We start from the raw sequence: 16,463 nt of genomic DNA, 5'->3' as shown, positions 1-16,463 counted from the left end.
TATGACTCAAAATAATGAAATAGAATTGTGATAAAACTGAGACAGTATTAAAAACAATGATTTACCATCTCAGAATAACAAGAGTATTTCAAATTAATCTCATATTAAAGTCCTAGTCCTCAAAATAATGACATTGTAAAACAACAACATATTAATTCATTTAATAATGAAACAAACAAGTAAGAATAAAAAAGAAATAATCTAAAAAATAACCTTTTAAAATAATGACTTAGCATTAAAATCTCAATATAATGACTTAGTATCTCATAATAATCAGAGTCAGTATCTCAAAACAAGGAATCGTAATGTGATGAGACAGTATTTAAAAAGGTAAGATTTAATATCTCAGAATAATGAGAGTATCTCAAAAGAATGACTTCATACGTCAAAATAACGATAGTATCTCAAACTAATGATAGTATCTCAAACTAATGATAGTATTTCAAACTAATGATAGTATTTCAAATAATGACAGTATCTCAAACTAATGACAGTATCTCAAAATAATGACAGTATCGCAAAATAATGATAGTATATTTCAAAATAATGACAGTATCTCAAAATAATGACAGTATCTCAAAATAATTATAGTATCTCAAACTAATGACAATATCTCAAAATAATGATAGTATCTCAAACTAATGATAGTATATTTCAAAATAATGATAGTATCTCAAACTAATGACAGTATCTCAAAATAATGATACTATCTCAAAATAATGATAGTATCTCAAAATAATGACAGTATCTCAAAATAATGATACTATCTCAAAATAATGATAGCATATTTCAATATAATGATAGTATCTCAAAATAATTATAGTATATTTCAAAACTAATGATAGTATCTCAAACTAATGACAGTATCTCAAAATAATGATAGTATCTCAAAATAATGACAGTATTTTAAACTAATGACAGTATCTCAAAATAATTATAGTATCTCAAACTAATGAGAAAGTATCCCAAAATAATGATGTAGTATTGCAAAACAACAACATAGCAAATCACTCAATAATTTTCGTTTACGTGGCCGGAATGGCCTTTTCTGTGAGAGGAAACAGACAGTTTGTAAACAAGCCATTTTTGTTCTTCTAGATAATTTCCTGTGACATGTTCCATTTATAATGAACTCTAGCGCAGAAAGCATTAGCAAGCCACAGCACCTGCTTTGGGATGAACAGAGCCGTCATCGTAGTGATCTCATTGACCCGGGGTGAAGCTTCTCCATTCGATACAAGCTAGAATAAAGAGGAGCTGGCGAGAGCTGCTGAAGAAGAGAGAGAGGAATGAGGTAAGCTAAGATGATGGCTGGATTGATTACTGCATTCTTCAAGTCAATGCCTGTATAGAAGTGTCTGCAGGAAGACCGACCACACCACTCAGGTTAACTGCAGCACAAACACAGATATCCCACTGCTGTATAACAGGATAGGGAAACTATAACCATTACTTACATTTTCAGCAGTGTCTTCTAGCAGCGTCTCTGGGGACTCTCAGCCCATTCCTCTTGGCAGTGGCCTCCAGTTCACCAATGTTCTTGGGTTTGCATGCAGGACCTCTTCTGAAGCCAAGCCTTGGTGGACTTTGAGGTGTGCCTTTGAGGTGTGCCTGGGATCACTGTCCTGTTGGAAGGTTCAACGACGCCCAAGCTTCAGCTTCCCCACAGACGTTGTCTCCTAGTATCTCCTGATAGTTCATTGAATCCATCTTGCCCTTCCACACGCTGCAGGTTTCCAGTGCCAGAGGAAGCAAAACAACATCCTGAGCTTCCCTGTAGACAAGGCAGTACAGTATATTGGCTATATATTGGCTATATATTGGGGCAGTGGTGGCTCAGCTGTTGGAGCTCCGGGTTATTGATAACAGGGTTGTGGGTTCAATACCTGGGCTCGGCAAGCTGTCACTGTTGGGCCCTTGAGCAAGGCCCTCACCCTCTCTACTCCCCGGGCACTGGAGTTGGCTGTTGGCTGCTCACTGCCCCTTGTTCACTAGTGTATGTGTGTGTGTTCACTACCACAGATGGGTAAAATGCAGTTTAGGACAGTGGGCACATTTCTAAGTTTTAATTTAGGCCCAAAAATTAAAATTAAGCACATTAAAATTACAATATTATTATATTTGCTTACAATCCATCCAACAATCAATACAATCATATACAGCTGAATCAACACAATGCATAATTTTACTTCTCCTTCAACACAATACCTACATTTGAAAATAACTAAAACACCTGATAAAGTATCATTTTTAAATAAAATTTGAATCCAATGATTAAAACTCAGGGTTTAGGCCACAATTTTACCACGACAGGAGAGTTAGGAGAAGTAGGCTGTATAGGAGCTACTCCTGCAGTCAGTATGAGGCCATCAATAATTCACTGATTTTGAAAAGATCCTGTTCAGAGAGGAGGAAATGGGTAAAAACACAGAAGAAAAGGCTGAGAAGAAGAAGAAGAAAAAAACAAAGAGGAAAACAACAGCAGAAAAGGAAAGGAGAGGAAAGCTCAGGCTTGTGAGGAACAGAACTGCAGTATCTCAGCTTCTTCTGACCGGTTCTCATCTCTGATCAGGGGAGCTATCACACTGCTGGATGCAGAATCAGCTTATTCCTTCTAAATCCTTCTGATTATAATCATCCAGCAGGAACGGATCCTAAAACACTGAACAAATGTGTCCCCTGGGCCCATGTTTATCAGATTCAGTAAAACTGCTGACCCCAGATCAGATTCTGCCCTTATAACTTAATTAATACATTAGATGAGAGGTGGGGGTTGTACTTAAAGGTGCCACTGAATGCATTTATTGAGTATTTTAAGTATATTACTTTCTTTGGAGGGTTTTACAAGCCTATTTACAACCCTGTTATTATGCCTCAGAATGAAACATGCTGATTTTCTGGTTTACGGTGGGCTCGTGAAAAAAATGACAAGATCTGCTTTTATTAGCTGGTTTGTGGAACTGCAACGTCTCACAGAAGCCACACAGCATTGCATAGTCTAGCTTAGCTTTGATTTTAAGCACTTAAACAAAAACTTAATTATTCATGTTTCAAGTCTTAGCGAATAGTGTTGATGTCCTCTCTGTGTCCTCTCATTGCAGTGTGCGGTTAGCAAGCTGAAGGGATTGTAGCCGAATTAGCTTTTAGCCAGCAACCACTCGCTTTTCACAGGTTTGCCTTTCTCAAAATAAACCAAATTCTTTATGGATTTCATTATGGAAGTATGAAAAGACTCCTTTTTGATAATAAAATAAATAAATAAATACTCATTAAATACTAAATAAATAAAAACAATAATAAAAAATAATTTAGTACTACTTGGTATGTAGGTAATGATTCATTTGTTGATTATGTTATCCGTTAATTAATTGATTGGTTTACAAAAAAAAAAAAAATAGTAAGAAATTGGGAATTTCTGTTCAGTTACAGCTGTTTTACAGTTTAGCATTTTTTCTAATACCGGTATTAAGCAAATGTACACAGTATGATAACCATCAATTATTATACCATAGTAAACCTAATACCTGTGTGCTGCTGCAACCCCAGACACGAAAGACAGCTACAGTGAGTCCAAGAAGTATTTGATCCCTTGCTGATTTTCTTCGTTGGCCCACTAATAAAGACATGATCATTCTATACTTTTAATGGTAGATGTATTCTTACATGGAGAGACAGAATATTAAACAGAAAATCCAGAAAATAAATCTAAGGAATATATATTAATTGATTTGTATTTCATGGAGTGAAATAAGTATTTGATCCCTTAGTATTCATTAGCAGTTCTGGCTTTTACAGACCAGTTAGACACTCCCAATCAACTTGTTACCTGACCTGAAGCCACCTGTTCTCACTAATCACTTGTGTGAAAAACACCTGTCCACAGAATCAGACAGATCACACAGATTTCAAGTCTCCAACATGGGTAAAACCAAAGAGCTGTCACAGGAACTCAGAGTCAGAATTGTTGACCTTCACAAAGCTGGAATGGGCTACAAAAAGATTAGTAAGGTGTTGGATGTGAAAGTAACAACTATTGGTGCAATTATCAGAAAGTTTAAAGAGTATAACATGACAATCAACAGACCTCGGCCCGGTGCTCCAAAGAAGATTTCGCCTCGTGGGGTGGCAATGATGCTGAGAACAGTCAGAAATCGTCCTGCAACCACTCGGCAGGAGTTAGCAAATGACCTGAAGGCAGCTGGGACCACAGTTTGCAAGGAAACAATTGGCAACACTTTGCGCAACAATGGATTCACATCCTGCAGTGCCCGAAAGGTACCCCTGCTGAAGAGAGCACATGTGGAGGCGCGCCTCAAGTATGCCAATGATCATTTGAAAGATGAACCAAGTTATTGGGAGAAGGTTTTGTGGTCAGACGAGACCAAAATTGAACTTTTTGGCCTCAACTCCACCCGCCATGTGTGGAGGAAGAAAAATGCTGCCTATGACCCCAAGAACACTGTGCCCACCGTCAAGCATGGAGGTGGAAGCATAATGTTTTGGGGGTGTTTCTCTGCCAAGGGTACAGGGCTACTTCACCGCATCACTGGGAAGATGGATGGAGCCATGTACCGCACAATCCTGAGGGACAACCTCCTCCCCTCTGCCAGGGATCTGAAAATGGGCCGTGGTTGGGTCTTCCAACATGATAACGACCCTAAACATACAGCAAAGGCAACAAAGGATTGGCTCAAGAAAAATCACATTAAGGTCATGGAGTGGCCCAGCCAGTCGCCAGACCTCAATCCGATCGAAAATCTATGGAGGGAGCTGAAGGTCAGAGTTGCCAAGCGACAGCCCACCAACCTTCATGATTTAGAGAGGATCTGCAAAGAAGAGTGGGCCAAAATTCCCCCTGGTGTGTGTGCTAAACTTGTGGTTAACTACAACAAACGTCTCACCGCTGTGCTTGCAAACAAAGGCTTTGCCACTAAGTATTGAGTGTGTTTGGCAAGAGGGATCAAATACTTATTTTCCTCATTGAAATACAAATTAATTAAAATATATTCTTTAAAATTATATTCTGGATTTTTGTCTTGATATTCTGTCTCTCCATGTTAGAATATATCTACCATTAAAAGTGCAGAAGGATAGTGTCTTTATTAGTGGGCAAACAAAGAAAATCAGCAAGGGATCAAATACTTCTTGGACTCACTGTATGTGAGTTTTGGGATTTTGGATTTGGCTCATTTCCCAGCTCTGTTTTGGTTCTGCCGGATTTCTGATCTCTTATAATTTACCTACAGCAAGAAAAATACAGTTTTACCAAAGTTTTCCATTCTAGGACACATTTAACTCTAAACTAATTTCTTCAGTAAACACCAAAGGCTAGTGGTACTAACTGGTACTGAGACTGTTCATGTGTAAGCTCTATCTTCACAGTATGCAGCTACTGAATGTAAATCAATAAACAATGAAATTAAGTAGCAGCATCTAAGCCATTAAAAATCTACTGAAGCACATATATGATCCTCTAGCCCAGCCCAAACGACACAAAAATAACACTCCTTCCCATATATGCTTACATATGACAAACAAGGACTAATGGCAATGTGACTGCTGCCTTATAAAGAACCTACCCCCCCACCCAAATATATGATTGTATACCTAACTGGGACAAATTGCATCACCACACACCAACCTCACCTACTTACTGTGCCCCCAGAACTCAGCTCAGTCCAAAAATGAGGCAATGTTAGGAGTTATTTTTGTACACTTACACTACCTCTTAATTACAAAGCCATGGGAAAGTTTAATTGGAAATGGTTCAGGCACCTCATCTACACTATTAAAAATATGGTTCTAAAGGCCAGAGTACACTTTACTTTTCTCTGTGTAGATTTACAGCCACATTTCTGTAAATGTACCAGTCGGGCCAACGTGGCTAATTTTCTGCTGTGATCTCTGGGTGCAAAATGCAAGTGGTAGAGTTCACAGACTGAGCAAATATACACCATTTCACTAATTAAGGTTGGGGTTAGATTAAGGTTGGGTTTCGGTGTAGGTTAAGGTGTAGTTTAAGATTTGGTTTAAGTGTAAGGTTAAGGTTAGGTTTAGGAGTAGATTAAGGTGTAGATTAAGGTTAGGTTAAGGTGTAGATTAAAGTGTAGATTAAGGTTAGGTTGTGGTGTAGATTGAGGTTAGATTAAGGTTAGATTAAGGTGTAGATTAAGGTTAGGTTTAGGTGTAGGTTAAGGTGTAGATTAATATTAGGTTAAGGTGTATATTAAGGTTAGGGTTAGGTGTAAGGTGTAGATTAGGTTTAGGTGTATGTTAAGGTGTAGATTAATGTTAGGTTTAGGTGTAGATTAAGGTTACCTTTAGGTGTAGGTTAAGGTTAGATTAAAGTTAGGATTAGGTGTGGGTTAAGGTGTAGATTAAGTTGTAGGTTAAGGTGTAGATTAGGGTTATGTTTAGGTGTAGGTTAAGGTTAGGTTTAGGTGTAGGTGTAGATTAAGGTTAGGTTTACGTGTAGATTAAGGTGTAGATTAAGGTTAGGTTAAGGTATAGATTAAGGTTGTGTTTAGGTGTAGGTGTAGATTAATGTGTAGATTAAGGTTAGGTTTACGTGTAGATTAAGGTGTAGATTAAGGTGTAGATTAAGGTTAGGTTTACGTGTAGATTAAGGTGTAGATTAAGGTTAGGTTTACGTGTAGATTAAGGTGTAGATTAAGGTGTAGATTAAGGTTAGGTTTATGTGTAGATTAAGGTGTAGATTAAGGTTAGGTTTAGGTGTAGGTTAAGGTGTAGATTAAGGTGTAGATTAAGGTGTAGATTAAGGTTAGGTTTAGGTGTAGGTTAAGGTTTGTGGTTTTTCCCTGCTTACAATAATGTTGGGTTTGATGCCTTTACTCTCAGTTGTGAATTGAGTCACCTGTACTCTTGTTCCTCTACACTAGAGGTTGCGTTTCCTCCCAGTTCCTGTCGCCAAGCTGAGGGTTTAGACTTGAGCTTGAGCTCAATTATTCTCAGGTCAAACTCCACCTTCAAAAAAGCAAAACAGCAAAAAAACACCACGTTAACACCACACCGGCCCAGTGTTGGAGGCCTCTCTGGTGAGAATGTGTAACTGCGCCGAGCAACTGGAAGAGGCCTTTTTAAAATGTGTGTTGGGGTTCGGTCTCCTTTCAGAGTTTACACTGAGTCTCTTATTTATGGCAGTATTGCCATTCTGTTTAAGTCAGCGCTGCCACGGTTGCTCGGGTAACAAGCAGAAGGTGCTGATCCTCTTTTAGCGGCTGTGCGTGTGACGTACGTACCTAAAGACATGTGACATAGCCAGGAAAACTCCTGTGAGAACCTAGCAGACCCCAGACCAGACTTCCTCTTATATGTTTAATTTAAATGCAGTCTTCTGTATGAATGATTTAAGAGAGGAAGAAAGTGACCCCCCCCCCCACACACACACACACACACGACTGTGTACACTGCACACCATATTTACTGAGTATTCAGGTCGAGACCCTTACGTGCACCTTCACTGACCTCTACAGCTATACAGGCCCTACAGACCCTCACCAACACTCCTCCTACACTCTGAAAAACCTTTAAATTGGTAAATGGATACCGGCAGATCCCACTGTCCTCGTAAATTAAACAAATGAACAAAAAATCCCAAATAAGAAAACCTGGTGAAAAAAACTGAAGAAATTGCTTGTTAAGAACAGCTGGTGAATAAGAACCACTGACTTACAATAATAATCATAGCAAAAGTACAGTATCTATTTTTTTTTTTAAAGAAAACTATTCCTAACTAAACGTTAAGGCTTAATTAACATCTGTGGTTTTAATTACTAACATTTTAATCAATGCCAAAACTCCAAAACTAAATGTCAGCCAAATCAAATAAGTAAGGAAATAATTTAAACGTGGCTTCGTTCAATCTTCAGAGGAAGATTAATGGTGAGTGTCAGAACTCAGAGAGAGGTCACGGTAAGACGCAGGGGGTTAGTGGACATTCGATTGAAAAGGCTCTTCCAAACAGCACTGTCATAAAGACAATGCATAGAAGCCAAAACACAAGCATAGGCTGAATATTTCAAGGAGTACTCTAAAATATCAACCCCTGAGCAGAAGATCATTGGAGACCATGGAAAAATAACATACAGGATACAAGAAGCATGGCTAGAGAATGCGGAGAATGACCCACTGCACAAATCGTACCTGCTCTGTGTTGGTGCTGTTGGGGCATTGAAGAACAAGGTGAAAGGAGGCAAATAACAGAGTATACAGAGAAACAGATGGATACAGTCTGTAATTATAGAACTACAAAGTGCTCCTGTATGGTAAGAGGAGCGGCATGGTCATAATATTCTGATATGACTGTGAACATGTAAAAAAAATGGCAAAAGGGGTCACTACATCCAAACACAGGCAAAAGTGTGAAGTGCAATGTATTTTCTGTAAACACTATGGGTGTTTGCATTAGGTGTGTTTTTTTTTAATAAATTTGATGATATTGTGAATATAGAAATATAAAGTAATGTTTTATACACTCAAAAATTAATCAGGGGGTTGTTCAACTTACAGACTAAAGAACTTAATATTAAATTAAGGATTTTTGTTGTCTTTGAGGGACTGGTTTATGTGGAACAGACAACAAAAATGTATTTATTTAAATCCAAAGACAATTTTATTCCAATAAAATGCAATTTATTAAGTAAAGGTGGTCTAATATATTATTCAACACAATTATATTCCTATATGTTTTGAAATGCTAATGAACATTTCGGTTTCTGTCCACATTAAACCACATTAGCATGCACACTTTGATTAGTCGATAGTTAAGTTATGCTTTATTGATTCATTTTGCAATGCAAATTAGTCCTTACCTCTCTAACAATGGGCCAAAGGGGCAACAGAAGGCTAGCTTTCTACACTTTCTATAGGCTGACTATGGTTAGCAAAAATACAATGTCAACATTATTCAGTTATTTCAATAAAGAACTGAAATGTCAGAATTTAAATGATCAGTTTTGTACTATTGAACGCCTGATCCATCATGCGGTGCTGCCCACAATCTTCTACAGAATTTTAAATAGATTAGTGGGATCACGCTCTCAGATTTTAATTCTAAATTAAAAACTAACCTCTTTAAACATGGGCTAACCTCCCATGCTATGCAAGTAGGTGAATTTAGTGTTAGAAATCTTTTAAAAGGACTTTGGATTAGTGTGGTGGGTTTGCCCAGCCGGGGAAATTGAACCTTAGTCTACCAAGGGAAAGGTAGTACTCACTCACCCACTACACAACACCAACCATATCCATATTCCCCTGCTGCCCGCTTCAGGGCTGCCATCCAGATCAGTTTTTACCACCATGAAGTCACCTGTATCTGCCGTTACCTTAATAAAGTCTTTGTCCTTTTGTCTGTCTGAGATGCCCTACCCTTGCTACCGTTACCTTGCTACCCGCTACCATGCTTCCCATGCTGACCGCTTCGACTGCTGCCCTTCCCATGCTGCCCACTTCAATGCTTGCCTGCTTTGTATGTCCACTTCAAAGCTGTCCTTCCGTTGTTGCCCATTTCGATGCTGCCCTTTCCTTGTTGCCCACTTCAATGCTATGCTTCCCATGCTGCCAGCTATGATTGCTGACCACTTTGGATGTCCACTTTGATGCTGCCCTTCTTTTGCTGCCTGCTTCACTGCTGCCTTTTCCTTGTTGCCCGCTTCGATGCTACTATTCCCATGCTGCCCGCTTCTATGCTACCCTTTCCTTGCTGCCCACTTCAATGCTGGCCTGCTTTGTATGTCCACTTCAAAGCTGTCCTTCCGTTGTTGCCCATTTCGATGCTGCCCTTTTCTTTTTGCTCGCTTCAATGCTACGCTTCCCATGCTGCCAGCTACGATTGCTGCCCTTCCCATGCTGCCCATTTTAAAGCTGAACTGATTTGGATGTCCATTTTGATGCTGCCCTTCCATTGCTGCCCGCTTCATTGCTGCCATGCTCTGGATGTCCTCATTGATATTGCCTGCTTCAATGCTGACCTTCCATTGCCACTTTCTTCAATGCTGCTCTTTCCTTGCTGCCCACTTCAATGCTGACCTGCTTTGCATGTCCACTTCGATGATGCCTTCCACTGCTGCCCTTTCCTTGTTGCCTGCTTAGATGTTACTATTCCCTGCTGCCCGCATGATGCTGCCCTTTCCATGCTGCCCACTTCAGTGCTGACCTGCTTTTAATGTTCACTTTGATGCTGCCTTTCCATTACTGCCTGCTTCACTGCTGCCCTGCTCTTCGTTGCCCGCTTCGATCCTACTCTTCCCATGCTGGTCATTTCACTGCTGCCCTTTCCTTGCTGTCCACATTGATGCCTGTCCTACAGATCAACTACATATGTCAGCTTTATTCCAGATGTTTCCCCTCCTGCATGCCCACTCACTCACGCTCCCACTGAGATCAGAAAGCCTCCCTCGTTGGCTTGCACCAGAGACTTTAGTAATTAGTTCATCATCAAAATTTCTGAAATCTTCTGCTTGACTATGACTACTGTCTGCATAGACTCTCCCATCATTTCATCCTCTCTCACTGTACAATATACCGATACTGACCATGCTCACCATGACCAACATGAGCCTTCTGCTCATTCTCTCTACATGATCCATGCCTTCCCCTCACAATAGTGACTGTTCACTATTATTGAACTTTCCATTGCTTCATGTTTATCCCATAATTAAACATGCTTTGTTGTATTTCTGGTCGTGCTATCTGATGTCTACTAAAGGTGGGTGGTTTTTTTTTTGAGTCTTAGTTCTTCTCAGGGTTTCTTTCTCTTAGACACTGTTGCCATGCACCCATATTTCTGTAAAGCTACTTTGTGAAAATGCCTGTTGTTTAAAGTGCTACACAAAGTCTGTCTAAAAAAAGGTGTCACTTATTTTGATTGGAATTGAACCGTACGGAAAAGCTTGGCAATTTACAGCGTCACAGACTGTTCCAAGTCCACATTAACAGTTAACAATTACTGGTGTTTTCAATCTACATCAATGTGAGCTTTTAAAATTTAAGACCACGGATGTGGACATGTGTTGCATCTTTTTCAGATGCTTTTGAGGTCTTCACGTTATTCCCTAATATTGCTGAAGTGTCAACTGTTGGACAGGATATCTAATAAGCTCTATACATCTGGCATGATGCAGCATTTGGGAATTGGTGAGTTTAGAAATTGGACGCACTAGGACACTTACCGGGAACATGAACATGCATACAACTACACAAATCCACAAATGGGACCATAGTCTAATACAGACAGCCAAATGTGAATCTTATTATGGTACCACAGAGTACCATAGTACCCAGAGATCCAGTTGAGCTATATTCTATTTTTTTTTTTTTTTTTTTTGTGAAGGCAGATGCAGCATACTGAATCAAAAAATGTAAAAGCACACTGCAAATTCCTGAAGTTAATCAACTCTTCATTTCAGCGACAGCAAAAGTAATATAATAGTGCGCTGGACTTACCCAGCAATCAAGCAATCAAGAAGCGACTATATGCACCCTGGTTCAATGCATTTCTGTCATCTTGCATATCCGAGAGCGTAAAACCATTTTCTCTATGGCTGTCATCTTCTCTTTCCCAATCACTAATAGTTTTTAGATGTCTCCCTTTGAATCACAGATTTAAAAACGAAAACACAACTGCTGCAAAAACCGAGCTGTTTGATTTCCACTCTCCACAGTCCATTTCCCTTTTCCAAATCAGACCCCAAGCCCAAAACATGTACGAGTGCAGCCGAGAGCCAGTTTAAGTTTAAACTGATAAATGAAATATGAAAACCCCATTCCGTCCTTTCCCTCCCTCAACTTCAGAAACTGCTCCACCAAAATTCAAAGCTAAAAGCCTCAACTCAAAGCTTGAAGAGGCCCTCACACAGAATCAGTTTAAATCTCCAAAAACTCTGCCAAACTCACAAGCTAAAAGCCTCGAAATGGAAAAGAATCGCATTTGACAACACTCTTAAAATTCACAGCAGTCTCCCCAAACCTGCTCATCCTGTAGGAAGACACCGGCACAACAGTGGGCCCAACAACTGACAGCAGATACTAAGTCCTACCTCAATTTTTAGATGCAAAGCACCTCCAAATCAGGTTCAGCTATTTCGTACAATGTCCCTTTACACCTTAATGTTAAACTTCCAATGATGTCCCAAAATCTCTGAAAAATGTAGGAATCCTTTGCAGTGCTCAACTAAATCCAACTGCTGGTCTAGTGACTGACTAAAAGACTAATAATTACAATCGAATCTGTGTAGTAGCACATACAATAAAATCAGCCCACCCCCAAAAATTGGCATGTAGCTCTTCGAAACTTCCTTCCACCAAGTTTTGTCATCAACGGGTTTTTCTTGTCTTTATATTGGATAAACTTACGTTAGAGAACACTGTGGCACCACAGTAAAACTGACAGCTAAATCCAGCTGCTAGTCTATCCAGTAATCTGCAGGCTAATAGTTACAACCAAGCCTGTGTTTTCAATAAAAAATATGAGGGGATTTTCCTTGTCTTTGGACATAGGGAATTGTGGTCAACGGTGTTGGTGCAATAATCCTACTGCTTTTCCCTTGCTACTGTCAACTTTGGCTTGCTCACTTAAGGTTACACTTGCATGTGTTAATGCTCTTTTGGATTTCTGTAATCTTCAGTTGTACACTGTCTATTTATCTGTCTGTCTGTCTGTCTATCTATCTATCTATTTATCTGTCTGTCTATCTATCTATCTGTCTGTCTATCTATTTATATATCTGTCTGTCTGTCTGTCTATCTATCTATCTGTCTGTCTGTCTATCTATCTATCTGTCTGTCTGTCTATCTATATATCTATCTATCTATCTATCTATCTATCTGTCTGTCTATCTATCTATCTATCTATCTATCTATCTATCTATCTATCTATCTATCTGTCTGTCTGTCTGTCTATCTATCTATCTATCTGTCTATCTGTCTGTCTGTCTGTCTGTCTATCTATCTATCTATCTGTCTATCTGTCTGTATGTCTGTCTGTCTGTCTGTCTATCTATCTATGTATTTATCTCTCTGTCTGTCTGTCTGTCTGTCTATCTATTTATCTGTCCATCTGTCTGTCTGTCTGTCTATCTATCTATGTATTTATCTCTCTGTCTGTCTGTCTGTCTGTCTATCTATCTATCTATTTATCTGTCCATCTGTCTGTCTGTCTGTCTGTCTATCTATCTATCTATTTATCTGTCCATCTGTCTGTATGTCTGTCTGTCTATCTGTCTGTCTGTCTATCTATGTATTTATCTCTCTATCTCTCTATCTATCTCTCTATCTCTCTATCTATCTATCTATCTATCTATCTATCTATCTATCATACCCCAGTGTGTCATACCCCAGTGTGTCATAATGTCACCACCATGCTGAATTGTGTGGTATATACCTCCTCGGCCAATTGTAATTTTAGGACAATTTTAAGGGCCTGCGACAAGGGCCCTGAAAAAACAACAAATTGAGTATGGGGGGGGGGGGGGGGGGGTGTAATACCTGTGTAATACATTTTAATGGGGCCCCAAAGCTCTTTTGCACTATTCAGGCAATAAGTGTTAGTGTGCTTAAAGGGTGGTCTTTTGAGAAATTGGGTGCACCATAAATGTGAACCGATCGTTAGCCTAACAGAGACATCGCATCCCTTATCTTATTACTTTACCACCTGGTGTTCTGAGATCCAGTTGAGCTATATTCTGGTTCTGTGGATGCCCTGAAATAAGGTCAGATTTACAGCATGCTTCTTGTCTGTGGAGATAGATGAAGCATGTAGAATCAACACCACACATTCCTCAAACTAATCCTCAAAGGTAATATCACAGCATACTGAACCTACCATTCAGGCCTACCAAGCAAGAAACACCCTGGTTCTATGTACACTGTATAGACAAAAGTATTGGGACACCTGCTCATTTATTGTTCTCAAAAGTGTTTATCTTGCTTTTGTTGAAGTAACTGTCTCTACTGTCCAGGAAAGAAGGTTTTCTACTAGATTTTGGAGCATTGCTGTGAGGATTTGATTGCATTACCATCCCACCTCATCTTAATGGAAATTGCATCTGCCCACACATTCACACTACTGAGCAAACACACACAGTGAGACAGTGAGCAAGCACTTGTGCCAAAAGCGGTGGGTTAAGCAAAGATGGTCGCTGACAAAAGCGACAGTAAGGTCAGAATGCTGGATGATGACCACCCCTTCTCATGCCAACTCCCTAACTCATCCCGAAAGTATTGGACGGATCACCAACCATCACTCCAGTGAACACAGTTTCACTGCTCCACAGCTCAATGCTAGGGGGCTTTATACCCCTCCAGTACACTATATGGACAAAAGTATTGGGACACCTGCTCATTCATTGTTCATTGTTCACTCGTGCCAAAAGCGGTGGGTTAAGCAAAGATGGTTAAGCGCCTTACTCAAGGCCCCAACAGTGGCTGTATAGCAAACCCACCATGGCGCACAGGTTAGTGTCTTCAAACAGACCCACCAAGTACACCTTGCTAGCCTCCTGCAGGGCCATGAAAGCAGAAATGAGTCTTGAAGTCCTGAGTGAGCTCACGTACGAGGATCACTGCACAAAATTTCATGATGAATGGACCAATAGAAATGCTCCAAACTGACTTGGAATAAAATCTTTTTACATTGACTTCCATTAAATGGTAAGAAGGTTTTTCCCCTCATCCTGTAAAGCTGACATTCAGGAGATTCAAAGGTTCCTTCAAAAATCGGAGTATTTCAACCATGGGTTGTACTTGTGTTTTTCAGGGCTGAAACCAAACTTAGGCATGATGACTACAAAGGAGAGATCTTGGAAGATAATGTCAAGAGAGGTCACAAGAACACAGGCTGAGAATCACCCCCCTGTGTGGCCTTGTTTAAGATTTTAAGATCTCTGTCTTCGACTGTTCCTTTAGCTTGCTGTATTTCACCCTGGAGATCAGCAGTAGTGTAGCGTACTGCGCCAGCCACAATTTACACCACTAAAGCTACACTGAGACAGCCAAAGTAAGAGTGGTCTGCAGCTCTGTGGAAAGCGCTGAAATGAGTCTTTATGTGTTTCCCTGAATGTAGGTCCTCTTCCTTTTTTTCACTAACATTCTGTTTCAGCATTTGTATGGATTTAACAGCGTGTATCAGAGACCTGTGCTTATAATGTCCACCTACACATGCATTGCATGATAGACTGGTACCTAGATTTCAAAACTTTAAAAAGCTTAATAGAATAGTGGCTTGTTTTTTACTAAATAAAACATGGTACACTGTATGGACAAAAGTATTGGGACACCTGGATGAGCATCCATTGCTTCTTCTGAAATTAAGGATATTAAAAAGAATTCATCCTACTTTTGTTTAATTGACTGTCTCTACCATCCAGGGGAAAAGGGTACTACTATTTTCAACTAGATTTTGAAACAATGCTGTGAGGATTTGCTTGTATTCAGTGACAAAAGCGACAGTAAGGTCAGAATGCTGGATGATGACCACCCCTTCTCATGCCAACTCCCTAACTCATCCCGGTTGACCCCGTATTGGACGGATCACCAACCATCACTCCAGTGAACACAGTTTCACTGCTCCACAGCTCAATGCTAGGGGGCTTTATACCCCTCCAGCCCATGCCTGGCATTAGGCATGATGCTGACAGGTTCATGTTCACCTGCACCAGAGAGTCCTAATCTATTGGCAACACTTCTCTACAGGGACTAGACAAGCTGTGAGTGCATTTGCGTATCTGTGTCAGCAATGGATGCAGCCTAAAGTAGCTGAATGCATTCATTAGAAGGGGTGTCCACAAACATTTGGACATACAGCGCATGTTGCTGTAATGTTTACGCAGCAGTTCTCTGTAGTCATGGATTTCAGTAAGTTCTTTCAGGATTGATTGGTAGGCCTTAAATAGTCAGCAGCTAATTAGCGATTTAGGGCACGTGTCCTCTCCTCTGCAGGGATACCCTATGGGACCTGCAGGGAGAGGATAGAGAAAGAGAGAGTGCCACTGTCACCGCTCTGCTAGGACACCAGGGCTTCCTGGAAGTTATTTTCTTCCCTGATTCATTTTCTTTCATTCCTCTAGCTGGAGCAGTCCATGCACACCTTCTGAACATGGGTATTAACTGATAGGTTGAACCAGGTGTGTGTGAGCAGGGAAATTAGCAAGCTGAGTTGGACTCCAGCCCTCTAGGACCACAGTTGGTCAACCCTGAGCTACAGTGTGAATGACTATTTATGGGAGGTGGGAGTACTTAAGCTGAATTCAGCCTATTTGGCTAATCAGGCCCAAAGGGGAAGATGACTGCACATTAGACCCGCTGTTATGACTGTCCCACTAAGACTAGGACATTGTAACAACTACTGAGACTACTGGATTTATTTTCTAATGAATGCATTCAGCTGCTTTAAGTGGACACCGATGTGCAAATGCACATGCACACACAGCTTGTTTAGTACCTGTATA

This window comes from Salminus brasiliensis, chromosome 6 (assembly GCF_030463535.1).
Source record: "Salminus brasiliensis chromosome 6, fSalBra1.hap2, whole genome shotgun sequence".
NCBI lineage: Eukaryota > Metazoa > Chordata > Actinopteri > Characiformes > Bryconidae > Salminus > Salminus brasiliensis.
This window is presented reverse-complemented; position numbering follows the sequence as displayed.